The following is a 27,963-nucleotide window of genomic DNA, read 5'->3' as shown; positions in this document are numbered from 1 at the left end:
TCCCGTAGAAACGGAGGGCACAGATGATTTGCTCTACCACGGTGAGCGAATAAAGCCCGCCACGCTGTCTCCGCAGACGAGAGTCTTCGCCTAGCTCGTCACACAGCCAGCGCACTGATGTCTTCGACAGGCGAAAAATGTCGCTGAAACTCCCCATCGGTCATGTAGGTGAACGGGTCCGGACGGTCATACTGCCGCTTGCTGCCGCTTGATGCAATGAAACAGGCTGCTGCTGCCGCCGCCATGTTCCCGAGTTGAACTCGGAGGGGGTTTCGCGATGTACGAGTTTAGCACGACTTCGCCTGTCAATCAAAACCAGAGGTCACGCCCCGCGCGAGGCATGTAACTCTTGTGCGCGCACCCACTACAGTGAAGCCACGCCCAACTTATCTTCCGGCAACAGCGACGCGGTGTCGAGCTGAGAGGCATCAACAATCTTGACCGCCGACATAAAACAGGCACAACACACTGTCATCGGTGATGTACTGAGCACCACTATCAAAAACAAAGCGTTGACTGTCACTGGCTTATGCACACACCTTCTCGGGCTGAGATGGCCGCACAACACGGTTTCATTCTGCATTGTGGAGCGTAGCGCACAGTAAATAATTATCGGCACGTCACTGTAGCTGCTTGCAAGGCGTCGATACGCCGAGGGGGACGACGATGCTGAGGAGTGCGTATTGCAGCAGTCGTTTGAGATGGCTGCTCTGTCATCGGTGATGAAACGGAGCCACAGCGTCGTAAACACGATCAGCGTCCGAGAATCGCTCGCTTTTCTAGATCCAGTGCAATGGCATTTCTTCATCACAAGCACTGCGCACTCAACAGTTCCAACACCTCTCTCCGTTCGAAATCTGATTTCATAACTGCACACAAGAGCCCTCACCTGCCAAAATGCGAGTGCTGCGGTGTCGTTACGATATCCATCTGCGATCGCTGCCGGCTCCAGCAGACGTAATTCACAAGCACCTTCACAAGACTACACAACACACTCGTATACTGCGTACATGCGCTCAGAGGCACCTTCACTGGGCAAGCGATGACAAGCGATGAATTGTGTCGCTGGGGAAGCACGCACTTTTCGCAATGTATCGCAGAGGCTTCGCGCACAAAGATAAACTGGTACATTTTCACTGAACTGCGTCACTACGCACTCTAAAATAACATACCGCCATGTTGCAGCGACAGCCGTTGTGTCGTTTTTAGTAGGTAAAGCGGGGGCCTTAATAGCCTAGTGAAGCGCCTGCGATGAACAGCCGTACCGCGGCGCTGCGTTTCTATTCCTCTAATAGAGAAAGAGTGGCCATGACCCTCCATGGATCATGACGGACTTTATTGAGAATAGCACTGCAGCGCCCCTAGGCGACTTATCACCGTATGAATGCCCTCGTGCGTGCGACCAGATTCCATGTACCGCTTCTAGGCTTTCGCCTCACTGTCGCCACTCGCGGCAAGAAGTGCAAAATTTAATAATTTGCTCGATCTCCGTTTGTCATCACAAATTTCTAGCGTTGAAAACGAAAAACAGATACTTAAAGAAATAAAAATGTTCGTTATTTTATTTGTTGTATTTTAACGTATTCGTTTGAGTGAAAGTGTAGGTGCAATAATGCGCCGCATGTACACTGTTCGCATTCGATGGAGGAAAGAAAGATAGTGCTCGAACGAAGAGGCACGCCCTTGACGCGCCCGGGAAAGGCGTGGCAAGCGGCTCACGGCAAGTGTGCAGACAGACAGCGGGACAGTCACGGTATCGCTAAGTTGTGATAATCCGTTGATAACAATACGCGGCGCTGGCGCGTTTCGTTGTGCAGCCTTCTGCGCTTGAAACTTGGAAGCAGCGTGCCACGCAGGGTGCGCTCATGTTGTCATACGCGGCTTTTTGTCTACATATTTTTTTGCCTGCACCTTCGGCGCGTTCCGCTCTATCTCCGTTCACTGACTGCCGTCGAGCAAACTCGGGTAAAACTCGGGTGAACGAGAAACTCGGCGCATCCTGCATAGCACCCATGCCTGACCAAAAGAAAAGGCTCCTAACGCGGTTGTATGTTTTTTTTTTTTGTTGAAACCTAATGGGTTGTAGTGAAAGGCTTCAAAAACTTGTGTGCGGAGCGAACGTGGAAGAAGAGGTACCCAGCGGTATCCGTCGGTGTCGTAAATGTTGCAGTGCAGCCCATCGTTTTCGAGTTTGGATAGTCTGAATGGTCGACGTAATCCGGCATTCGGGCAAGAGCGGTTCCGCACAGGCGGTAGATAATGCGGTTGTAGTATAAATCAGAACGTTGACCACAGGCGAATTGAGCGACGTGAGTGGAAGATAGCGTGTGGGTAACTGCTTGCGGCCATAGCGTAAGTGTAGGCATAGCCTCATCATCAAATGGCGAGCAATGGAGAGACGTGCTGGAAGATAATAGTGGCAGTGGGCAGCCGGAAAGAGCGTCCACATGCTGTTGCTGTTTTTTCAGACTTTATACACAGCGTCAAAACAGTAATCTTGCAATTGGAGCGCCACCCAGGTAGCACAAAGAGTCTTCGAAACGTCGTAATAGATTCAACGTCTCAAATAGATTTTGGACCACACTCGACGCATCAAAAAACGTCGCAGGCAGGATAACCTACAAACGAGGGGTCAATACGTTTCGAAAAGAGTTTTATAAGAATGACCATATCTGTTGAGTCAGCATGCTGGGTTTTCGACGGCGCCGTTCCTGGCGGGACAATTCTCCATTGATCTAGCGGCACTCGTGTCAATTACTGCTGTATTCGCGCTGCATTAGCATGAGTTCGGCTAGGAAAAAGAAGCCTTTTGTGGTATTGACCTCACGTCAGCAGAAATGAACGATTGCAGACGAAATTGACAACGCAACAGGCCACGAAGAAATGGTGCCCGAGGGCAGTAACATTGAAGCCGCTCGTCTTGATGTGGACAATGGCTCCACATCGACTTCAGAGGAGCGCTGCCAGACTGTAGAAAATGCGGGTGTTAGTGCTGATTCTGACAGCACATTCTCTACTTCAATAGCTTTGGCTTTTTCATTAATTTTTTGTGATGATTTCTTTCGGTGCCCTGCAGTAATTTTTTTGTCATGACCAATAGCGAAAATGTGAAATGACCGGTATGTCACTCTCATCGTTTTGCAAATTCGTTCTTGCCATGCCCTATCGTAAAATGGAAGCACTTGCCATGGCACGGAAGACGACGTTTTCGAACGCACATGTGCGAGCGCGTCGGCTCCCGTTTCTACAAACCTTTTGGACCAGATTTCTTGCCTCAACCCACAGGAACTGTGCATCACTCGACGCAGTTTACTCCAAGGAACAGGCGGCTACCGAAATCTTACCGGTGGGTGGATTTTTCGGACTTTCCGAGACTTTTCCACCGCACGCCACGTTGGTGCACAGCTGCGCCTAACGAGCCAAACCATACGGGGCGGTCGGGCAGGCGTCGAGCCTAGGCCCAACGCGTCGTCGAGCTAGGAAATGGCCTCCAACCCCAATGCCTCGGTTGTAGAAGGCATGGAAATCAATCCGGAGGAAGCGGAGTGCTCTGGCTGGATCGAAGTCATGAGCAAGAAGAAGAAACTTGCCGAGCGGTGTGATCCTAACGCGCCCACGTCAGCGAAAGGAAGCGGTAATGGCGGCGCCCGCAATGCCGCACCACAGAAGGTATTGCGACGAGTTGTGGAAGCTTCCAGAATCGCGAACCTTCCTAGGAATCACTTTAAGACCGTTATAAGGCCTCGTGGAGGGCTGGACGTTAAGAAGACGGACCTTATTATTTTCAAGCGTGCGCTCGCCAAGGCGGCTTCCCTAACAGCGGAGCAGGTGTTCGACGACACGTTGTGCACGAACCCCTTCCAGAACATTCTCGTGGTTGCCACACCGTTCGAGGCAAACGCGCGCGCCTATGCCAAGGTTCAGCAGATTTGTATGGCAAGTGTCGTCATAGAAGTGGCGGCCTACGTGGCTGCGTCGGACGACACATGTAAAGGAGTGATCCGCGGAATCAACGTGGACAACAGTGACGCAGAACTGACGGAGATGATCGTCAACCGGAGAAACCCCGGCGCTCTGGGGGTTCGAAGAATCAAGAAGACAACAACAGTGATCGTGTTGTTCGACGGACACAAGGTGCCCCTAAACGTCGTATGTGATGGTGTTCGCTACCCTTGTTCCTTGTATCGCAGGCAAGTAGACGTTTGTTATGCGTGTGGGGAATTGGGCCACAGGTCCGACGTTTGCCCGAAGGGCGCAGACCAGAAAAAATGCCGCGGATGTGGCATGCTCACACCACCAGAGGATCATCAATGTGATCCCAAGTGTGCCATCTGTGGTGGGGCACACCAAACGGCAGACCGCAAGTGCAAACAGCGCTTCCAGGTGCCATACATCGTGCGCCAAAGACGGCGGCGCCGCAATCGCGCACAGCACGCGCAGCGGGAGGCAGGACCGCGTGGCTTCGACACAGCTAGCGGCGGAGAAGCAATGGCGGGAGAGAAATCCTTCTACTCCCCTCACCGCAACATATCGGCATCGAGAGGACCCTCCCGCTCCCGATCCAGAGGGCGACCCAGCAGATCGCGCTCTCGCTCCAGAGGGCGCGACAATAGCAGCGGACGCTCCCGTTCGAGAGGACGATCGGGTTCCAGGGTCCGAATCCAGGAACCGATGTCCTGGGCAGACAAGGCCAGGATGAACATCTCAAGCGGCAAAAAGGTAACACAGGGCATCTCGCCGGAGCATAAAAGAGAGCAATCTGAGATTTTAATGCTTAAGAAGGAAAATGCAGAGCTAAAAGAGGCACTACGAACGCTGAGGGCTGAGTTCGAGCTCTTCCGTAACTCGCGTGAACCCCGCGAAGTAGCCTTACCCATCCCAGTTCAAGCAGAAGGGTCGAATAAGCGCAAAGCTATTTCCCCCCCCCCCCGCGACCACGGAAAGAGAGCCAATGCAAACTGACGAGTCCCCCGCTCAGGACCCTAAGCCAGAGCCAAACATACTCGCGTCTTTGAAGGTAATTGAGGAATCGCTCACGCAGATGAGAGAGGCCTTAGCTATTCAATCTAGCACTGTCGAGCATATGGACAGTAACATCTCTCACCTAACACGTAGAGTTGGCATCCTCGAATCTAAAATGAAAATGATAGACGCTAGCAAAATCAAAAGCATCTCCACTGGCGCCACTGCAAAAGCTAAGAAAGTACAGCAGGATCCCGATAACACGAGTCCCCTGCAGGCTCTGCTAGTTCAATAGAAATCAAAATGGCGGGACAAACCGGAAACCTAATTATCTGGCAGTGGAATTGCGCCAGCTTCTTAAGGCGCAAGGCTGCTATATTGCAGCTCATCAAAGCACAAGCGATAATGCCGCACGTCCTGCTCTTCCAAGAAACACTTAGTGAGAAGGTAAATTTATCGGGCTACCGTTCGGTTAGCCAAAAAAGAGAAAATGGCAGAGGTATCGCCACATTCGTCAGGAAAGACACCTCTTTTCAGGAGCACGAAGTCAAAATTTGTTTCTCGGATAAGAAATCCGGTCTCGAGGCACAGTTAATTGAAATCATCCCCCACGGAAAAATTCGAGGAAACATTTTCATTCTCAACTTGTACAGCTCTCCTTCCGCTCATAAGCATAATCTCCGGTCACTACTAAATAAGGTCGCAACCGCTGCGAAATCGCAGCCCTTAATAGTCGCAGGAGATTTCAACGCTCCCCACCCGGCCTGGGGTTATGTAACACGAACAAAGAAAGGAGCCAACCTAGTTGCAGCGAGTACAGACCTAAACCTGACGCTGGTCTCGGACCCACGTTTCCCCACGAGGCTGGGAAACTCCGTCGCCAGAGACACGACCCCTGATCTCAGCTTCACTAGAAATGCTGTGGCCACGTGGTCCAACTTACAGGAGAACTTGGGGAGCGACCACTACATAACAGAACTCAGGATGGAAATAATAGCAGCTCCTCCCAAAACCTATAAATACACAGACTGGGACCTCTTTAGGAAAATAAGAGGTGAAGATGAGGCAGTATACGACACGTTCAGTGAACTGCTTGTACAGATACAAATGGATGTCGAGAAGGCCACCAAGGAAATAGTTACGGATTTTGATGCCCAGGGGATGGACGCAAGGTTAGCGCATCTCCTGGAAGCCAAGCGCTCTCTCCTCGAGAGATGGAAGACACAAAGACTCAATCGCAGGCTACGGAAGAAGATCGCGGAGCTCAATAAACTCATTGAGGAGCATTGCTCCGAACTTAATAAACAGCAATGGAGAGACGCCTGCTCGGCAGCGGATGGAAAAATGCGCAAAGGAGGCAAATGGACCCTCTTTAAACATCTCTTAGACGATGGGCAATCGAAATGTAATCAGAGACTAGTCATAGACCGATTAATTAATAAGGAAAAAATGGAAGGCATCTCAGAGGCCTCCATATTTCGGAAACTAGCGAACAAATACCTTCCAATTGGCCAAAGCCCAGGTTCTCCCCTCCCGCAGTATGAGGGCGCGCCTGCCCCAGAGCTGGACGTCCCCTTCTCGGAAGCTGAGATCAGGGAAGTGCTGCACAATTTAAACGGAAGGTCTGCCCCAGGCCCCGACGGAGTTACAAACCGGCTCTTAAGAAATTTGGACGACAAAGCAATTCAAGCTTTAGTGAAGGAGATAAATGAGGTATGGGAGGAGGGCGTTGTACCAGAGAGTTGGAAGAAGGCCACAGTGGTCTTAATCCCCAAGCCAGGTAAATCACCCAGCTTGGAGAACCTCCGTCCTACCTCCCTTACTTCTTGCATTAGCAAAGTAGCGGAACATGCAGTGCATAACAGGATATCGAGATATATTGAGCGCAGCGAACTATTCCCGTACAATATGGTTGGTTTCAGGCCCTTGCTTTCAACGCAGGATGTCATGCTCCTGCTCAAAACACAGATAATCGACTCTCAAAGCAAAGATGTAAAAGGGGTCCTCGCACTGGATCTATCCAAGGCATTCGATACAATTGCACATGACTATATCCTTCACGAGATATCGGCCTTGAACTTAGGAGTTAAATTCTTCTCCTTCGTTGCATCCTTCCTCGAGAGCAGGACGGCGGCGATAAAGTTGAGGCAATCAGTCTCGGAATATTTCACACTCGGAAACAGGGGTACTACCCAAGGGGCAGTTATCTCACCCCTTCTGTTTAATATAGCAATGCGCAAGTTGTCGGAAAGCCTTGCAGCAATTCCTTACGTAGGTCATGCATTATATGCTGACGATATTACAATCTGGTGTCCTGGAGGATCGGAGGCTACGGTCGAACAAGCTCTACAGGAGGCTCTGGATGTTACAGAGTCTTTCTTGAAAGGTACGGGACTGGCACTCTCGCCTGGAAAGTCGGAACTCCTGCTGTACAGACAGGCTAGACGAGGTGCTAGGGGACTCACCCCACTCGGTCAGGTGCCCATTAGCGTTCGTACCAGAGATGGGCACACCATCCCGAGAGTCGACTCTATCAAAATAGTAGGGCTTTCAATAAACTCAAATGGATGCAACGCTAAGACTATAGCCCAACTCACCACGAAAACTGAAAACATTATTAGATTAATTATGAGAGTGTCCAACAAGAAAGGTGGCATAGGCGAGGATATACTCCTTAGGGCTCACCATGCTTTCCTCATCAGCCATGTCATTTATATAGTCGCGGCCCTCAATTGGACGAAAACAGAAATGGATAAATTAGACACGCTTATGCGCAAAAGTATCAAAAGGGTGATCGGCGTGCCAATCATGGCTAGCATAGAGAAACTCATGACATTGGGAGTACACAACACAACTTCGGAATTAATAGAAGCACAAAGATCAGCACAAATTATTAGATTATCAAACTCCAAAGCAGGCAGAAAACTTCTGGATGCGGCAGGCCTCCGTCCTAGCTTCAACCAGGGAAATATCACGCAACTTGATATTCAGACAAGGAACTCCTTTATTGTAGACCCTTTTCCAAGAAATGTCCACCCCCAACACAATAAAGGTCGAAGGTTAGCGAGGGCTAGAACTTTCCTAAAGAACATATCCGGAACGGAGACCTTTGCTGACGCGGCGCGACACGCCAGTGCCAACAGGTTCTCCGTAGCCGCAGTCGATGACAGGGGAGAACTCCTCTCGGCAGCCTCGCTGAAAACCTCCTCGGTCGATGTTGCAGAACAGGCTGCTATAGCTCTCGGATTACTGGACTCAAAACGCACTACGGTGTACACGGACTCCCGAGAAGCTGTTAGAGCGTTCGCATCGGGATTGATAGCCAAAGAAACAGCCAGGATTCTAAACGGCAAACACCCCACTGACTTTGTTCACCACATAGTCTGGTTCCCAGCTCACATGGGACCAGACGTACTACCGGGTCACCTGAACCCCAATGAGATAGCCCACGACCGTGCGCGAGGTTTTGTATGCCGCGACGGGATGGTGTCTCGGGAGAGTTCGGGAGAGCTCGTCCACAGTGATCCACTGGTTACTTTTCATGAAATCACCTCTCATTACAGAGGGAATAGGCAGAGTTTTCCTTTCCCCCATCATAAACTCAACAGGCCACAAGCTAGCACGCTTCGCATGCTCCAGACAGGGTCCTACCCGTCTAGGGGCTTTTTGCACATCCTCCACCCGGACATCGATCCACTCTGCCCAGATTGTGGCACTGAATTTAGCTCATTGAATCACATGCTCTGGCAGTGCCCTGTGTTACAGGATTTTAATACAGAAGAAGACTGGACGAAGGCCATCACAGACCCGAGGCAGGACGTCCAGCTCCTGGCTGTGCAGAGGGCCCGTGAACGAGCGGAGAGGCATGGCCTCTCTGTTCCGACATGGGGCTAGCCAACGGCTAGGTAGGGACCTGCAGGCCCCCGCTTAGCTCCTCAGGACCCCAATAAAGTCGTTTGCTGCTGCTGCTGCCATGGCACGTATGCATTGAAGCATGCGCAGCAAAATGCAAATAGCTGCTATACATTGGGCGCAGTGCCCGACATATTTGATTTGTTTACTTTATGCGCGTTTTGTTTTCACAGTTTCTTACACAATGAGATGTATTTTAGCGATGGCATGTTAATTTTGCCATTTTGTAAGCATTTGCATGCGGTGTCTATTGGGCTTTTTCTATATTACACAAGAATAAAGGGACCGTGTTACAGAGCGAAGATCACTTTCGATGCCACCGAAGAAATGCATCCGTACAACCGTTATTATAGGAACGGTGCTTTGCAGGAAGTGTTTCGGCAAATTCTACTCTGAGCACAATGTATACAAGAACAATGTACAGAAACCATCCTCGATGAACGTCAGTACAAGCGAAAAGCCCGAACGAGCGAGTGAACGAAAGAACGAGAGAGAGAGAGAGAGAGAGAGTGAAATATAGTTGGCGAGAGAGCAAAAGAACGAACGAACGTCTTTTTTGCACATCAGCCGTCCTTACAACCGACCACTGACCTCTTAACCATAAAAACAGCCGGAGACAGTGAGCTATCCGTTTAATCTACATGGGACTTGACGGTGTGTGCTCGGCCCGCTTGGGCGCATAGCTTGGTGTGATCGCGCGTGGTCAGACGCGCCGATCGTCTAACCACAATGATGCGTCATTGAGGGCGTCAGAAATGAAAGGCCTGCAAAATGCACATCTAGAAACTCCCAGCTCACGGCTCTTGTTGACACGAAGTGGCATATCGAGCAAGCGAGCCAGCGCGCGAAAGAACAACGGAAAAGAGGGCGGTGTGTGGCTCTGCGCGACATGATTCACAATCAATGAATAGAAACGCACAACGCGCACGACAGGCCGACGCGCACATCATGAAAGCTCTCATACCGTGACGTTTCAACAGCCCGTTAAGACAATCCATTCTTACGCAAGGCCGCGATACGATCCGGGATGCAACATTGGGCTATTTCTTATGCTAGTGGGCGTCAAAAATTCCGAGTTGACTGCATGGCTGTACTTGGGATATTTTTGTCTTAAGGACTTCCTAGTCCAGAGGACCACGTCAACACCAAAATACTCGGGAACGCCGGCTTATGAAAACCCAAAGCTCATTGATTTTGCAAAGATATGTCGACAATTTTGAAAGCTATGTCTTTAAGCAATGTCGGCGCTGGGAGGATGGCGTTAAGTCGTGACTGCCATGCTTATACGTCATTCGAGCGTTAATCTCTCTTATTTTTGTTTTGGATTCGACGCCATGTGCTTCCAGTTCACGCGTGATTGAGCAAGATAAAAAGTTGGACTGACAGCTGTCGAATACGTGTTCCGCGATGGCTGCTATACAGCCAACTATTATGCGGACTTTCGCAACAGCTGAAGTGTACGTAGGCATGTGATTGCGCGTCATTTTCCCTCGCGGTCCTTCAATGCTTATCAAAGGTACCTCAAAAGCCTATTTCTTGGTTTCCGGCAAATCAATGCGTTATATCAATGCCAAGTAACTTTAAAGAAAAATCCGCGTCGCTACGGAAAATCTTTACGGCACTTTACGGAAAATCCGCAAGACGCGATGGTTCGAGTATTTGTGTACATACACTGCGCGTCGCCCTTGTGTAGAGCGCGCAAACGGCAGCCGCCGGGGCGCTGTACAGCCAGCTAGCGACACCTGAAAGGGGGCGGCTTGGCTCGAGATAAGAGGTGTGGGCACGCACCGAACGAGGCATCTAATCTCGGGCCCATCCACTACCGTTAGACGCCACTGGCTCGCTGCGGTTCACCCCGGCGGCCGGCGCTCGCGCGCTCTTCACAAGGGTGACGCGCATTGTACACCCGGGAGCAAAAGTATACGGACCACGGGAGCGCATGCCAAACTGCATCGACGCGCCGTCTACCGACGCGGTGCCTGCTGTCGAGAGGGCCGCTAGAGCAGCGGTGCGCATGCGCGTCCCATCATATCTGCTGGCCTGACATGTAGCCTTGGCTGACGTGGCTACGGTGCTCGTAGACTAAACGCCCACTGGGCGTCGTTTTCTCTGCTCCGTCGCGTCTGGGCCGTTGTTTTACGCAGCGGCTGGGCTGGCACGCGCGTCCGCCGCGCTTCGTTTTCATTCTTCTTAGGGGGAATTATCGCGCGCCGCACTGCCTTCCCTGACGCCTTCAGATGACTCGCGCAAAATGCCTTTCTGCGGTGTTGTATTATCTCGAACTGTTCCAATGTTTGCTGTCGGGGTCTCCTCACGGCATCGCGTTACGAGAGGATACCACGGGACCTCCGAGGCGTCATCACCGCCTATGGAAAATTAACAGCGTAGTGAACTCATGCATACAGTTGTGAAAATTATAATCTCCGAAAATAACAGCAGCACGTTGGCTTGTTCTATGTTCCCTCAAGACCAGAGTCTGTCGGTGGGCACCCCGACCAGTGATTCAGGTCGGTCACCCCGACCCGATTCGCAAGGGGGCAACTGTAATAATAATAATAATATTTGGGGTTTTACGTGCCAAAACCACTTTCTGATTATGAAACACGCCGTAGTGGAGGACTCCGGAAATTTTGACCACCTGGGGTTCTTTAACGTGCACCTAAATCTAAGCACACGGGTGTTTTCGCATTTCGCTCCCATCGAAAGGGGGCAACTGTAATTGGAACTTCACAGCTGCGTGCACCATACAGCTGCACCTGATTTTATATTCTCGCGAATGTGTCAGCGTTGCCGCAGCTGTCTGTAGTGGCACCCTCGCGTGCATTTCTTGTTCAAGTCTTGTTGAAGGGTTTGAAGAAATAAAGGAAGTACGGTGCCGCTAATTTCTCGTTTTAGCACCTTACTGCTTGCGGAGCATAGTAGCGTCAGCAACTCAGTTCTACTTCTTAACGCGACGGCGGACGCCGATTGCAAAACCTTGCTTCTACCTGCGGCAGCAATCATTGGAACAATTCGAGATAATACAACGCCGCAGAAAGACATTTTGCGCGAGTCATCTAAAGACGTCAGCGAAGGCAGTGCGGCACGCGACAATCCCCCCAAAGAAAGAATGAAAACGAAGCGCGGCGGACGCGTGTGCCAGCCTAGCCGCTGCGTAAAACAACGGCCCAGACGCGACGGAACAGAGAAAACGACGCCCAGTGGACGTTTAGTCTACAAGCACCGCCGCCACGTCAGGCAAGGCTACATGTCAGGCCAGCAGATATGATGGGACGCGCATGCGCACCGCTGCTCTAACGGCCCTCTCGACAGCAGGCACCGCGTCGGTAGACGGCGCGTCAATGCAGTTTGGCACGCGCTTCCGTGGTCCGTATACTTTTGCTCACGGGTGTACATGCTCAGTGAAGCGCAGTAGTCTGGACTGGTCGAAACCAAAACGACGTATTCTGCTCCAATATCACCAAGCATCGCCAGGCTGTGGGCTAGCATCAGCAGTGCAAAAATCAGTGCCGGAAATCCAACGTTCCACCTGCTCTCTGAGCTCGCTTTGTCTCCACTTGCACTGCTTGTTTCGAACGCGGCCGCCGAAAGCGTGTTGCTCAGCCAGGTTTCGATGACAAAGAGTTATCTGAGAAACTGCACGTCGAATGGACATCCTCGAAATCGTTTAGGAAAGGAAAGCAATCAGACTGCTAGAACAGGAAGGCCGAGCGAACGCAATTTACATTGTCATTACATAGCTGAAATGCTTAGTATACCTAATGTGGAATCTACATATGTGCCCATTTCATTGAAGAGCTTGTTCTTAGGTGTGCTCCTATATGTTTCATTTGAACCTGCAAGAATCTGAGTGTGTGACCTGCTCACTTATCTGGCAAGCACCGAGTAGGAACACTTAAAGTTCAGTGCTACCAAATGAAGAGTGAAGGCATACATGTGTCACAGATGGCATGTGGGCGAGTCGTCCTGGCGAAGCCACTGCATCTGTATTCAAAACATTTCAACTACCGGCGTAGTGCAAAATGTCCTGTCCACTTCGACGAAATAGAGTACCAGTGCAAATATCTGGGCATACCTGTTAAGAGCAGCAAGTGTGTCTACATTGAAAAACACTTCAAGTACCAGCATGTACGGCAGTGCCATTGCCAGCGTAACTGTAGAGTACGAAGTGCTGTGCTCCCAACTGTTCATCAGTGGAAGTCTGCCTGGACTCAGTGCCAAATATTCTTGGATGTGAAAGTGAGGGCGAACTAGTAAAGCATTTGCTCGGAGCTACATGTGTGAAATGTTTGTGTCATTCAGAGTGCTATTTACAGAGAAGCTGTTAGCCCCTAGTTGGTGGGCATTTTTTGTGTCCATGCACGTTAACGAAAACGTGGACCGATCATGGCGGCAGTGCAGGGGCAGAAGCGATGGCTCGTACCCGCGTAAGGCAGAGGCTTCAGCAAAGGGAAGCGCACAGTGCATACATTCTTTGGAAGCACGGATGCAACATATAGTACAGGGCATCTTTCAATGAAGGAGAAGCGCAAAACAAGCATCCGAGCGACATGGTTACATGATAACATTATAAGGTGGGCCCGGTAACAATGCGAAGAACGTAGCGCTCCCCTAATATTTTTCCCGGTAGCGATTACTGCTGCGCAAGCTGCCGCGGCGATGGCGCCTTGCGACGTGGGAAATGACGTCCGTAGCCTTGCGTATATGTAATAACCAACCTGGCAGCTGATTTCACTGTTGTTGCAGCCCCGCTACGGGCGGCGGCGTGCTGTCAAAATTACCACCACTCTAAAGCAGTGAAGCACTGCATACGCCCACAGCAGTTATAGTAGTGGTATAAAACAGCTTCGCTGGGCATCCACTTTCGCGGGGCCGCGATGGCGAGCCAATTTCTTTAATTTACTTTAGGAGACTGGAGATGTGTGCAAGGTGTACTAATGTATTCACGAGTTTGCAAATGATTCATTGCGACCTTATGCCTGTTTTTGTGAGAGTGGTACATATGGGGTGCCTTTTTTACAATGATGTTTATATAAACGGATTTGTAGTTACTATGACCATTGCTCCCATCGAAAGATAAGCGCAGCTTCCTGTGCATTCCAGTTAATATCCAGGTTTAAAAAATAAAATTATGGGGTTCTACATGCTAAAACCCCTATCTGTTGACAAGGCACGCCGTAGTGGGTGACTCAAGTAATTTGGACCCCCTGGCGTTTTTTAACGTGCACATAAAAGGACATGGATATTTTCGCATTTAGCCCCCATCGAAATGCGGCCGCCACGCCCGCGGAGGTTTCAGGTTTATACAGTTTTCTAATAATGAGGCTTGCACATTGATTTCTCGTGCACTCGAATACTAAGATTGTTTTAGTTACGCATAGCATTGCTCAGTCTCATCGTACTCTGCATTACAGGGATGCTCACTTGTTACACAGATTTCCTTGTTTGAATATTCTTTAGGATCATTCACTAGATTGTTTTTTTTTAGTTTTATGGTTCTTTTAATTCTCACACCATTATTATATTTGATGTACCGTGCGGGCAGTATATTCAAGTTGAACATGTTCCCGTTGTGTAGTTTTTATCACAGGATCGATTTTTGATGGCATGCGTCGTTAGTCTGTTTTGCGTTCTTTTCAAGCGTCTAGATTATTGGTAACATAGATTGCATGGAGACACCATGCGAATAATTTCCGCATTTCATTCTGCTTCTTGCACTTGCTCTGATATCAATTTCTAAACAAATCTAGTCTTTTCATCTGATAGCATGTGCTCTTTACTGTGCAAAATAAGAAACTTTAGCAGACTTCGCGTTATGTTGTTCGCCATTGTATGCGTACTTACGAATTTCGTATATGCATGTTCTAGTCATTGTTTATTTATTTCGTGTACCCTCAGGGCCAGAGGCATTAAAGAGGGGAGTGGTTACATCAAATACAGAGAAAAAAAATTACAGCGCAGCAAAATGGTTAATAGTACAGAAATCGATGGTTCTCGGTTATACAATGTTATCTGAGTGTTCCTGGAGCGCTGTTCAATAATATTAAATACGGTGCATGCAGTGCAGTAATACAGTGTTCCGGTAACACAAAAGCAGTGATACAATTGGCAGTACAAAAACACGAATGAAATGCTCCTGTTTATACAATGTTATCTAATAATGCCGTGAAGTACTGATGGTCAACAATAGTAGCGGTTGAGGCTGGTAGGCGATTCCACTCGGCAGATGTACGCAGAAGGAATGAATGAGACATGACATTGGTTTGGCATAATGAAATTCCAGGTTTGTTATTGTGATCTAACCTTGATGAAATGTATTGAGGAGAGGAGATAAGTTCATCGCTAAGTGAAGGATGATGAAATATCTTATGAAAAAGTGAAAGTCTAAGGCCTTTACGGCGAGAGGCTAAAGATGCCAAATCAAGGTTTAATTTTATTACAGAAGTGCTGGCAGTTCGGTTATAATTAGAAAAAACGAAACGAGCAGAGTTATTTTGCACCATTTGTAAAGATTGAATTAGGTTTTTCCGAAAGGGATCCCAAACTGCTCCGGCGTACTGAAGTTTTGAGCGGACTAGTGACTTGTATAACTATAATTTTAGGGAGGACGATGCGTTAGTGAAATTGCGTTTTAGGTATCGCAGCATGCGGTTAGCATTTTTAATTACGTAAGAAGCGTGCATGGACCACGAGAGGTTTCTAGTAATATGGACACCAATATATTTGTAGGAGGAAACAGGGTCTAAGGGGAGATTATTAACGCAATAGGAAGGAAGCTGGTTAGAAGTTCTGGACACGTGCATAAATTTACATTTTTAATATTTAATTCCATTGACCAAGATTGGCACCAAGTAGAAATAGCGTTAAGGTCGGATTGAAGAGAAGATATATCAGTGTCACATATTATTTCCCTGAAGATTACGCAATCATCGGCGAATAAGTGAGTGTTAGAGGAAACACAAGAGGGTAGATCATTTGTGTAAATTAAAAAAAAGAGGGGACCAAGTACCGACCCTTGAGGTACGCCGGACTGTACTCTTCTCGGTTGAGAGTTTGAGTCATTAGCAAAGACAAACTGTGAACGGTTAGAAAGAAAGCACTCAAGCCATGCAAGCAGTCTGGGATCAATGTTAATTCGATGCAGCTTAAACATTAGAAGGTTATGGCATACATTGTCAAACGCTTTCGAAAAGTAAAAATATACAGTCGGCAGTTGAAGAGCGGTCAAGAATGACGTTTAGCTTATGCGTAAATAAAACTAGTTGTGTTTCACATGAATATGTGTTGCGGAAGCCATGTTGCGATGGTGAAAAAAATGAGTTAGTTTCAAGAAAGCTAGCAAGATTCGAGGCAAGTATATGTTCTAACATCTTACATGGAATGGAAGTGAGCGAGATAGGGCGTTAGTTATTTGGAGAATGCTTGTCACCCGACTTATGGAGTGGGATCACCTTCCCAATCTTCCATTCATCAGGCAAAGAACCCTTATCTAGCGACTGTTGGAATATCATTGCTAGGAAAATTGAAGAGTAACAGCTAGTGCTTTGCAAAAATTTCGCGTTTATTAAATCGTGTCCTGAAGCCGAAGATAGTTTTAAAGATGAGATAATTGGTACGATGGCTGCTGGTTCAATGATTATGGGAAACATTGCTTGGTAGTCGCAGTCGTGCGTGGATGGAAGAGTAATGTGTGTAGTTGATGAAAAGTTGTGCATGAAAACATGAGTAGGCGCAGACGCACATTGATTAGTTGGAATAACATTTCCAGAGCTGTCGATTAAGGTTATCTTGTCCGCCTTGGGGTTAATGACGCGCCAGAATTTCTTGGTGACGGTTTTAAGCATTAAAGGCAAGGTATTGCCAAGAAAGTGATCTTTGGCTTGTTTAAGTGCGGCTACATACTCATCTGCCGCCAGTTTGTATTTGGTCCAGTGGTTTACGCTAGGTGAACGTTTGGCTAATTTGTGCAGACGTTTCTTTTTATTAGACAGGCGCTTGAGACGGATGTTGTATCATGGGGCGTTTAGATTACATGCAATGGTGCGCAGTGGGATGTATTTGTTTGTTAGTTCCGCAATTTTTGCAGCAAACATATTCCAGTTGGTCTGAACGGTACGGCTGTCGAAGTTGTTTATAAATACGTCTAGGAAAGCAGATAATTCGGCGTTGATGGCTTCAAAATTTCCTTTCGCGTAGTCCCGAAAAGATTTGAATTTTTTACCGGTTTTTGGCCGCAAAGTATTCATGTCAAACGAAAGTGCTGAATGGTCGCTCAAGCCGGGTAAATAGGTGATGTCGGAAACTAGGTCAGGCCGCGATGTTAATGCAAGGTCAAGTGTGTTCTCAACAGATTCGGTAGTGCGTGTGGGTTGAGTAACAAGTTGTGAAAGTGAAATGACAGAGCACGCGTGTCTAAGAACTCATTGGCTAATGAAGAAAAAGGGTGTAAAGTTGGAGGTTCAGTATTCCATATTATGTTCGGTAGATTAAAATCGCCAAGCAAAAATAAAGGTAATGTTGGATGACGAGATGTAACAATAATAATGATATCATGCATCTCATTTACGAAATTAGATGAATAAGCTGGGGGGCGGTAACTAACACCAATGATTATCTTCTGGTGATTTATTTCAATGATGGCCCATACCGTTTCGAGGTCAGTATTGACATGAACACACTGAGATGGGAAATCTTTAGAAATGGCTAAGAGCACGCCGCCTCCCTGACGCATTGTACGGTCACAACGATACAGTGATAAATGGCGTGCGGTTTGAAGAATTTCGTTATCTTGAATCTGTGAATGTAGCCACGTTTCGGTAAGCACAAAAATGTCGGCGTTGAAAGTCTCCAAGGGAGATGCTAAGGAAGTGCGCTTATTCATGACGCTTCGAATATTTGTAAAGAACACAGATACGATGCATGATTCTCGTGCACATCCCCCCACGTTTTCCTAACTGGGCACGTGCTGGGAATTTGCATGCCCGCCGTTATCACGTGGTTCATATGGCGCATGCTCGTGGACGGTGTCTGTTGCCGGGTCATAGACGAACTGTTTTTTATTCATAATTAGATTGGTGTACCCTAATTGGAAAGGGCATGGTTGGGGCTGGCTTTTAGCGTACTCAATTAGTTTTTTACGGACGTGACGGGTGGCGGGCGAAAAATCTTCGCACATAGAAATACCCTTTTCTTTCAGCTGTGCGCGCCTAGAAAGTACTTTGTCTTTTATTTTCGTGTTGGTGAATTTAACCACAATTGGCCGACACTTATTAGGCGTGTAGTGACTAATGCGATGAGCACGTTCGATTGCCGTGTCAGGCAGGCTGTCGATTACATCGGTTAGTGCTTCTCGTATGCGTGATTCAGACAGTTCCCACGATTCCCGAGAGTCACGGATGCCATGAAATATGAGGTTGTTGCGTCGCGATCTATCCTCAAGTTCGTCAACGCGCATTAGTAAAGAGTCAAGCCGAGTTGTTTGGGCTTGAGCCGACGCCTGAATACCAGTGATTTCATCATGGAGATGGTCTAAAACATTCGTTTTTTCTTCAAGGTTGTCTAATCTTTTCTGGATACATTCCATTTTGGTCTCGATGTTCTTTTGACCAACCTTAATAGCCTTGACGTCCTTAACCAACTCGGCTTGACCCTTAGCAGATTGTACAGAACGAGCCTGAAGGTCTTTTAACAGCCGGAAAAGAACTTCCGTCTGCTCAGAAGGATTTGATGGCAAATTCTGCAGCTCGAGTAATGCATCAGTACGCGTAGTAGGACCGGGCTTAGTTTCTACGTCACCTGAGCGCATTAGCAGCAACGCCATAGTGAAACAATCTGCGACAATTTCACAGATCACTTGTTGGCACGGAAGCAATAGCAAAAATGGGTCGTCATTTTTCTTAGCTCAAAGCGGAAAGTTTTTATAGACCTGCGAAGTGGAAAGGTGCGCTCCGAATACGCTGTGCGCGGACACAGCAGCAGCAAGAACGCAAAGATCGCCTGCGAAGTGGAAAGGTGCGCTGTATGAGCCATGGTGCTCCAAGTGCTGCTTCCGTGCCAACTAAACGGACTGACGCTCGGACAGCCGCTTAAGTTGCCACTGCGATGTGACGACACAGTTGACGATGATTGTGCGCAGAAGGCTGGGCGCAGTAGTTGTAGTGGGTCGATGTGGAGATAGTTGCCGGTCTGCTGGTAGATTGTCGCCTTGCTTGATAGTAGTAGTGGTTGCGAAGGGTCATGCTCCGAATACGCTGTGCACGGACACAGCAGCAGCAAGAACGCGAAGATCGCCTGCGAAGTGGAAAGGTGCGCAATATGAGCAATGGTGCTCCAAATGCTGCTTCCGTGCCAACTCAATTTATAGTTCATTAAGAATTGTTTCTGGTAGTTTTAGTGATTCTTGAGGTGCTCTTATTTCGATTTACTTTGTATTTCTCATATATTTTGCTAACACCTTGCATAATAATTTTGCAATAGAATGTTGCTTTGGAATATGCTCATTTAATGTGCTGTCGGCACAAAAGTGCAGGCCTGGCCAATTGGAAGACGCGCCCATTTCTTAGCGGGATGGCATTCCCATTTTGGTTAAAAATCATCGTTGTTGCATACCAAAGGCCACATTGCAGATTCATCTTCGTGGACATGTGCCTTTTCAGGTGGCTTGGTCGAGGATGCGTCGGCCACTAAAGGAAACAGTGCTTGGCAGTGCGCCAGGAGCTCAGTTGCGCTAGACGCCAACGCTTCGACTCATTTCGAAACCGCGAAAACGAGCTTCAGATTATCGTAAGCCTTTGAAGACTACTTCTAAACCAGCTTTTAGACAATGTCTTCAAAGCCTTTACAAATCATATAACAAGAGTCCTGGCAAAGTGATTATTTGTGTCTTTCCAAATCGTATTTCAAGACGACCAGCTTTTCGTATACGTTTTGAAGAGCTGTTCTAGATCATCTGAAAAATGTAATTAAGGCGGACGTTAGCAGATATAGACGACGTTTCAACAGCGAAGTTGTCATACTCGTGTCTACTTTAAACGGTTTCTTTGGTCTCGGAAAAACGATATAAAAACGTTATGTATCTCTTTTGTGCTACCGGGGAACCGACCAAGGCTTCCCGACAAATTTTTCAATCACGACAACAAGCATAAGGTGTGATGGTCGGGGTTGACATTGAAGTGGCCTGCATAAATATGTGGCCAACATTTTCGGATGGCTCAAACTACTGCTAGGCATTCCTGCTCAGTTATCGAGTTGTTCTGTTCGGCAGCCGTTAATACGCGACTGGCATAAGAAACAACCCTCTCTCATGAAGCAGTATCATGCTGTAGAAGGACAGCACCGATCCCATGACCACTATCGTCGGTGTGCAAACAAGTTGGTGCGTTCTCATTGAAATGACAGAGTACGGAGTCGGATGCTAAGGCTTGCTTGATAGCTTGGAAAGAAAGTTCGCAGTCGTCTGTCCAAGTGAAAGCAGCACCCGATGTCACCAACTTGTGCAATGGCGACGCCATGGCAGCAAAATAACAGATGAAGTGGCGGACGTAGGACGCCAGGCCCAAAGAAGCTCTTGTTTTTTCTTTATTTTCGGGGCGAAGGAACCGAAGCACGGCAGCAACCATGTGAGGATCTGGTCGAGCGCCGTCTTTACCGATAAGGTGATAAAGTAAAACGGGAGGCTCTAACTCTGGTTACCCTCCCTGCCTTTCTCTCCTTTGCATATATATCTCTCTCGCTTGTCTGTTGTCGCCGAGGCTTGTGTGGCTTGATTGCATGTGCCATGCGAATTCTGTAGAAATTTCTGGAAACCAAGCGGGCACCAGCGATTACTCAGGAACCTTCGATGACTCATGTATAAAAGCTTACGCGCTTGACCTGGTCATCATATTTTCGACGATCGCCGACTGTGTTCGCCCCTATCGTTGTCATTTGAGTGTACCCTTCCTTTCAGAACACAAGTTCGCCCAATAATATGCTATTTTTGACCATCACACTTGTGCTGCCTTCTTCACCGTATCGGCTAAGTTACATCTGGTGGAGTTGCTTTGCATAAATGTACCGGACTCCCCCATAAAGCAGTGACAAAAGCCCGAACGCGGAAGACAACACCAGTGTCGCCAAGAACCAACGAGGTAGCCGCGGGCTGCAAGTACTTCCCCCGGAGCACGGACTTTTGCCTGAGACAACCAGCAAGTTCGTGCCAAGTCAACCCCTATGGCAGCACCAGCGTCCTCCATCGTGCTTAAACAGCCCAGGGAGCCACCTACCTTCCGTGGATCATCATTTGTAGACCCGGATAACTGGCTGGAAACATAAGACAGGGTCACTGCATTCTACAACTGGAACTCCGACGAAAAGTTCCAGCATGTATACATAGCTTCAGAGGACGCCTCTAGGACCTCGTTTGAGAACCTGGAATCAACTCTGACTGCATGGGATCTGTTCCGTGACGACTTCCGGCGGATATTCACGAGCGTCCTGGGAAAAGAGCGAACCAAAGCTCTACTGAAAGCCAGCATGCTGCTGCCCAACGAGAACATCCCGATATTTACGGAGCAGATGACTAGCCCCTTCCGACACGCCGACTCAGACATGCCGGAAAAGAAATATGTTTGCTACCTGATGCGCTGTTTGAAGCAAGAGCTTTTCACCGGATTGTTACGCAAACCGTCTGTGCCTGTTGCCGAATTTATTTCCGAGGCCACAGCTATTGAGACGACGCTCGATATGCGAAGAAGGCAATATAATCGCCGACCGCTGACCGCAAGACACACCTACGTTCAAGCCCTCAGCAGGGACGAATTGCGGGAGACCATCAGAGCAGAAATACACGAGGAATTGCAGAAACTATTTCCAAGGTCGCAGCCACAAGTGGCCTCAATTGCCGACTTCGTCAAAGAAGAGGCTCAGCGATCATTTGGAGTTCCTGAGGTGCAATCACAATCACCGAAGCCGTAGCCAGAAGCGATGACCTACGCAGCTATCGCCTGCCGTCATGGTGCCCCTCGGCGATCGCACCAGGGCCCTATAACGCCACAATTCCGTCGTCCACCGCCGCTGCCGCCAGCATGCGCACCCGTCGCCCAGCGCATTTACGCAAGGAAGACGGGAATTTGGGGCGCCCGCGGCCACCATCCGCTCTGCCATCACTGCGGAGAACGCGGTCACATCTACCGCGATGTCCTTACCGCGAAATGGGACTGCAAGTGTTCTGTTTCAAGGCACCGCGCACTCAAGAAGGTGAACGCCCTTGTAATATCACCGACTTACTCGCCGCTACTCAGTGGAGCCCACGGCGACCGTCCCGTTCACCGTCACCAGGCCACTACATGTCGACGCAGTGCCTTCCATACACTGGCCCAGCCTGGGACCGGTCTGCAAGCCCATATCCGGAAAACTAAAAGCAGCAAACAATGAAAGTCCGGTTGCTGCTCGTCGAAATGAGAAAGATCCTCCACCGCTGACGAAGACGCCGAATAGACTATCTAGACGACATAACAACGACACGCCGCCTTCCCGACGAAGCCTGGAAGCAAAGAACGCGCCGACCAAGGACCTGATGCCACGAAATACCGGCCACACATCAACGCGCCGCAGCCTCGATCCGACGCCGAGACCTAACCACCAACCTCGACGTGCTCCTCGATGGCCATGCAGTCACTGCCTTAGTGGACACAGGAGCCGAGTACTCCGTGATGAGTGGACCTCTTGACACCCAGTTGAATAAAATTAGGATGCGTGGGAAGGCCGTCCAATCAGGACAACTGGAGGACACCTTATAACGCCGACTGGAATCTGCGCAGCAAGAATTACCGTTCATGACTGGACTTACCCTGCCACCTTCATTATCCTCCAACAGTGTTCACACGACGTCACTCTCTGTGTGCTCTTACTGAACCGACACGGCGCAATCATCGACCTGCAGTCGAATCCACAACGCTGTCGGAAGATCAAGCGATACCACCGGAGGGCTCTTGTAGCCTGCTTGAAGATCCAGTCAGCATCCCGCCCTGCTCCAGCATTGTTATTTCCGTCGGCACCGAAACACCTGCAGACGTAGAAGGCATCATCGAGGGCGACCAACGTCTATTGCTCAACCGTGAAATTTGCGTCGCAAGAAGGATCGCTCACCTGCACGGAGGGAAGCGAAAGTGATGCTGACAAACTTCGGCCAGGAGTTAAAGCACATCAACAAGGGCACGACATGCGCGTACATAGAGGAAATTGTGGTAATCAGCAATGCGTTTGTCCTCTCGGATTCTGCCTTATCTACCTCGACGACCATAGTTCCCGAAACAGACTTCTACATAAGTCCAAGTCTCCCCATAAGTAAGCAACAATAGCTCAGAACTGTTCTCCGACGATACAAAGACTGCTTATCGACGTTACAGAGGATTCCACGTACACCAGTCGCACAGCATCGCATAATAACTGAAGAATGTACTCGACCACTCCGCCAGAGCCCTTACTGAGTTTCGATGCAAAAACGCGAAGCTATACGGCAGCAAGTCGACGAAATGCTCCGCGACCTCATCCATCCGTCGAAAAGCCAGTGGGCATCTCCTGGTGTCTCGGTGAAGAAAAAGGACAGAAGCCTACGTTTCTGCGTCGATTATCGTCGACTGAACAAGATCAAGTAGAAGGACGTATACCCCCTCCCACGGAAAGCTAACGCAATGGACCAGCTCTGCGACGCACAATACTTCTCGGCGGTGGATCTCAAGACTGGCTAATGGCAAATAGAAGTCGATGAGAGGGATCGAGAAAAAACCGCTTTCATCCCGCCACACAGCCTCTACGAGTTCAAGGTAATGCCATTCGGTCTGTGCTCGGCGCCGGCAACATTCCAGTGAGTGATTGACACGGTTTTAGCTGGGTTGAAGTGGCAGACCTCTTTTATTTATTTGGATTACGTCGTCACGCCCGCCGGAAATTTCGACGAGCAGTTTAGCCGTCTTACGGCAGTACTAGAGGCCATCAAGTCATCAGGGCTCACTCTCAAGCCGGAAAAGTGCCGTTTCGCTTACGATGAGCTGCTGTTCCTTGGCCATGTCATCAGCAAATCTGGAGTCTGACCGTACCTGCAGAAGACAGCTACAATTACAAAGTTTCAGTAGCCCATCATCAAGAAAGTAGTGCGTAGATTCCTTGGCATGTGTGCCTACTACAGGCGTTTTTGTCAAGGACTCCTCACGCATCGCTCAGCCACTGACACATCTTAGTAAATGTGATGTCGAGTTCAAGTGGCAAACGCCGCAGACTGACGCATTTCAAGAACTCAAACGACGCATGCAGTCGCCGCCGGTACTTGCGCACTTCGACGAGGACGCCGATACCGAAATTTCACATTGACGCCAGTAGCCTAGGCCTTGGTGCCGTCCTAGTCCAGAGGAAAGACGGACTTGAATGAGTGATAGCTTACGCTATCCTGTCGCTGTCAAAAGCGGAAGGCAATATTCTCTCGGTCGAAAAGGACGTCATCATTTGGGCTACAGCAAAATTCCAGTTACCTTTATGGAAAGCCATTTAAAGTCGTCAGTGCCCATCACGCGTTATGTTGGCTAACGAATTTAAAGGAATCTTGAGGACGGGTAGCGCGATGGAGCCTCACACTAAAAAAATGCATAACTGTAACCTACAAGTCCGGACGAAAATACTCTGATGCCGCTTGCCTATCAAACGCCCCCATTTACCCGCCGCCGCAAGATGAGGAAGATGACGATGCCTTCCTTGGAATAATAAGCCCGGAAGATTTCGCTGAACAGCAACGAGCAGACCCGGAGCTAAAAAGTATCGTCCAGTATTTGGAGGGGAACAGCGACGTTGTCCCTAGGGCACTCAAGCAAGGATTGTCTTCGTTATCGCTTCAAAACAACCTATTCGTAAAGAACTTCTGACCAGCCCGCGCCCACGACCTTCTTGCTGTTCTTTTAGCGCTGCGTCCAGAAGTACTGCACGCCCTACACGACGATCCGACCGTTCGGCAGCTCGGATTTTCCGGACGCTATCGAGGATGCAAGAAAAGTATTACTGGCCGCGTCTGACCGCCGACGTCGTCGGCTACGTCAAACATGAAGAGACTGTCAACGACGCAAGAAACCGCCGACGGGACCAGCGGGACAACTACAGCCAATCGAGCTTCCCTGCCGACCATTTCAGCTAATCAGGATGGACTTTTTGGGACCTTTTATGACGTCAACATCAGGAAATAAATGGATCGTCATGGCGACGGACTACCTCTCCCGCTTCGCTGAAACGAAAGCTTTGACGATAGGTAGCGGAGCCGAAGTTGCGAAATTCTTCATGGAGAACATTCAGCTGCGACCTGGCGCTCTACAAGACATCATCACCGACAGAGGAACGACCTTTACAGCGGAGCTTACCCAAGCCATTCTGTAATACATCCAGACAAGTCACAGGAAGACAACTGCCTACCACCTGCAAACGAATGGTCTTACGAAGCGGCTGAAGAATACCCTCGCCGGCATGCTGGCAATTTACATCGACGTCAAGCCCAAGATGTAGGATGCAGTCCTGCCGTCCTGAACCTTCGCTTACAACACAAAAGTTCAAGAAATAACGCAGGTAACACTGTTCAAGCTGTTTTACGGAAGGATACTGGCAGCAACTCTCGACGCCATGCACCGACGAAGAGAATCTTGACGTTGCCGGCCAGCTGCAGCACTCCGAAGAAACAGCTCGCCCGCACGCGCATGAAGAACCAGCGGAGGACCGACAACCGGCACTACAATCTTCGACAACGCTACTTGGAAAACCAACAAGGTGGTCGTGTTTGAGTTTGGACCCCAATTCGGCGTAGAGGTCTTAGAAGCGTCTACGCCGCTATTTCGGACCCTACAAAATCATCCAACGCACAGGTGGACTGGACTATGAGGTCGATCCAGATGGCATTTCTGCATCACAGCAACGCCGCTCATGGCCTGGAATAGTCCATGTTGTGCGCCTTAAGCCGTTGAACCAACGCTATCCAACTTTAGGACTTTGTTTATTTCTTGCTTTGTTGCTTTTTTTTACTAAGTTTGCTTTTGTTTTTCGCTCTCCTGTTATGTGCGTAACACCAGTATGATGCTTCCATGTAAGAGGGTGAAATTGACGCGTGTACTTGTTTATCTTTCTGTGGTAGCCGATTGTCACCGCGCCTAACAAATGTTAAACGTTATCGATCAGCGCAGGATAGGCCTGCACGTATCGGCTATTTCTCTAATATTATCGCTGATTTTATGTGTTGTCTGTTGTGACCGAATCTTGGTAATCTAATAATATGAGCTACGCGAATTGTGTAGTGCTTTCCGGAAGACACAATGGGCACCAGCGATTACTCTGCAACCTTTGACGAATCATGTATGAAAGCTGACGTGCTTGATCCGCAGATAAGATTTTCGTCTATTGCCAAATGTGCTCGCCGCTATAGCTATACATTGCCTTTTTGGGGGGGTGGGGGGGGGAGAGGGGGCAAACAGATTTGCCCCAAAAACCTTAGCTTTATCACTCACAGTTTAGCTACTGTGTCCTTGACTGTCACTACTACGTGACGATGCATGCAAACACGGGTCGGCGAAAAAAAAGCTTTTCCTTGGAAGTTTGCGCTCATTAGTCCTCTCGTTGCTTCTGTCCGTGTGTGTATCTGCGCTGCAATTTACCATTACGTTAAAACAAGCCCAAACAGCCACATTACTATTTCATACCATCTATGAGGGACTCAATAGGGTAGGTTTTGAAAGATTGTTCCAAATATTCGACGTTGATGTTGAGAGAGAATACAAATCATAGTGGCACGTACCTTGGTCATTCCATGTAGACGTGCAAAATGACTATTTGTTTGGCAGTGCACTGTAGATTGCAAGTTCTGCGCGCATGCTGTCGATTGTTCCATTTTGTTCAAAATGATACGTTGTATATTACCCTTCCGGTTTTTGAAGAAAATTCTAATAGTTGGGACTATTTCACCGTCTTCAAACTTGAGAATTTACTCCTCCATTTTGCCACTGTGCACATACTTGTTAAGTTTTAGAAGGATGGGCGCTGAGAATCATAGCTGTTGAGACATGCACTTACTTTCTTTTATGGTCGAACTAATGCGGGTGTATTTCTGCGGCTCACTACTAGCTGTGGTCGATGATGTGTCGTCATAGTCGTACCTGTCGTACTCATCTTCGTCGTTGTAAAATGTCATAATAATTAGTGCGCTGGCCCTGCAAAATAAAGGGCACATGTAGCTTATTTAACTAGAATTGAGTCGATAATCGTCGATACACGCAGTGCTTGCCTCGCAATAGTTAAACAAGAAGGAAACCATCGAGCTCTCACAACCACTAGATGGGGCATTTCGCATGAATGTGGGTCCCTCTTTCGCGAACAAGCAATTAAATTTTCCTTCAACAATATTAACTGTAAATTGACGTAAGCATACGACTTTGTGTATATCTTTTTACGTTGTTTCCTAGAAGAAACCCTCTGACCTATTGAATTCGGAGACTGGAGTTTCAAGAACTTGCGCATAATTTATTGGCCGTATAAATAATAAGAAATTGCTTTAAAATATCACAATCCTACACACAACATGTCGAAATACTATAAAATACTACCAATATGATCAGTTTTGTGGCATTCAAGAAGACAGCGTGGTTAAGGACAAACACACAATTCTGCTGCATCGTATGACCCGCGACAGCTGCACATACTACGAGGGCTTTGTATTTTTGATAAATACGCAACAGGCAAGCGGTGTTGGAACTTGCGTCACGCACTCTGGCTGTTTTCGCATGACTCCTCATCGCTTAAACCTCCATGCGAGTGCTACTTGAAGTGCTGTGTTAATGCTTTATATATATTCAGAAAGTAAGGGCCGTTTCGGTCTGAATAAAAAACATATATTCGTCAGTAACTATATTTATTGGAGGGTTTAGTTTAGTAAGAACATACCTCACTTTTTACAGCATAGAAGTAAAATGATATTGGGCGCGTTAGGTTACCGGCGCTAGGAAATGAAAGCCTCGCACTCGAGTGCCGAACTTAGCATTGAACGCAGCTTAGCGGCGACATTTACCTTGCCAGAAGGGAGGAGTAGAAAGA

This window comes from Dermacentor variabilis, chromosome 4, assembly GCF_050947875.1.
Source record: "Dermacentor variabilis isolate Ectoservices chromosome 4, ASM5094787v1, whole genome shotgun sequence".
NCBI classification, from domain to species: domain Eukaryota; kingdom Metazoa; phylum Arthropoda; class Arachnida; order Ixodida; family Ixodidae; genus Dermacentor; species Dermacentor variabilis.
Note: the sequence above shows the minus strand (reverse complement) of the source record.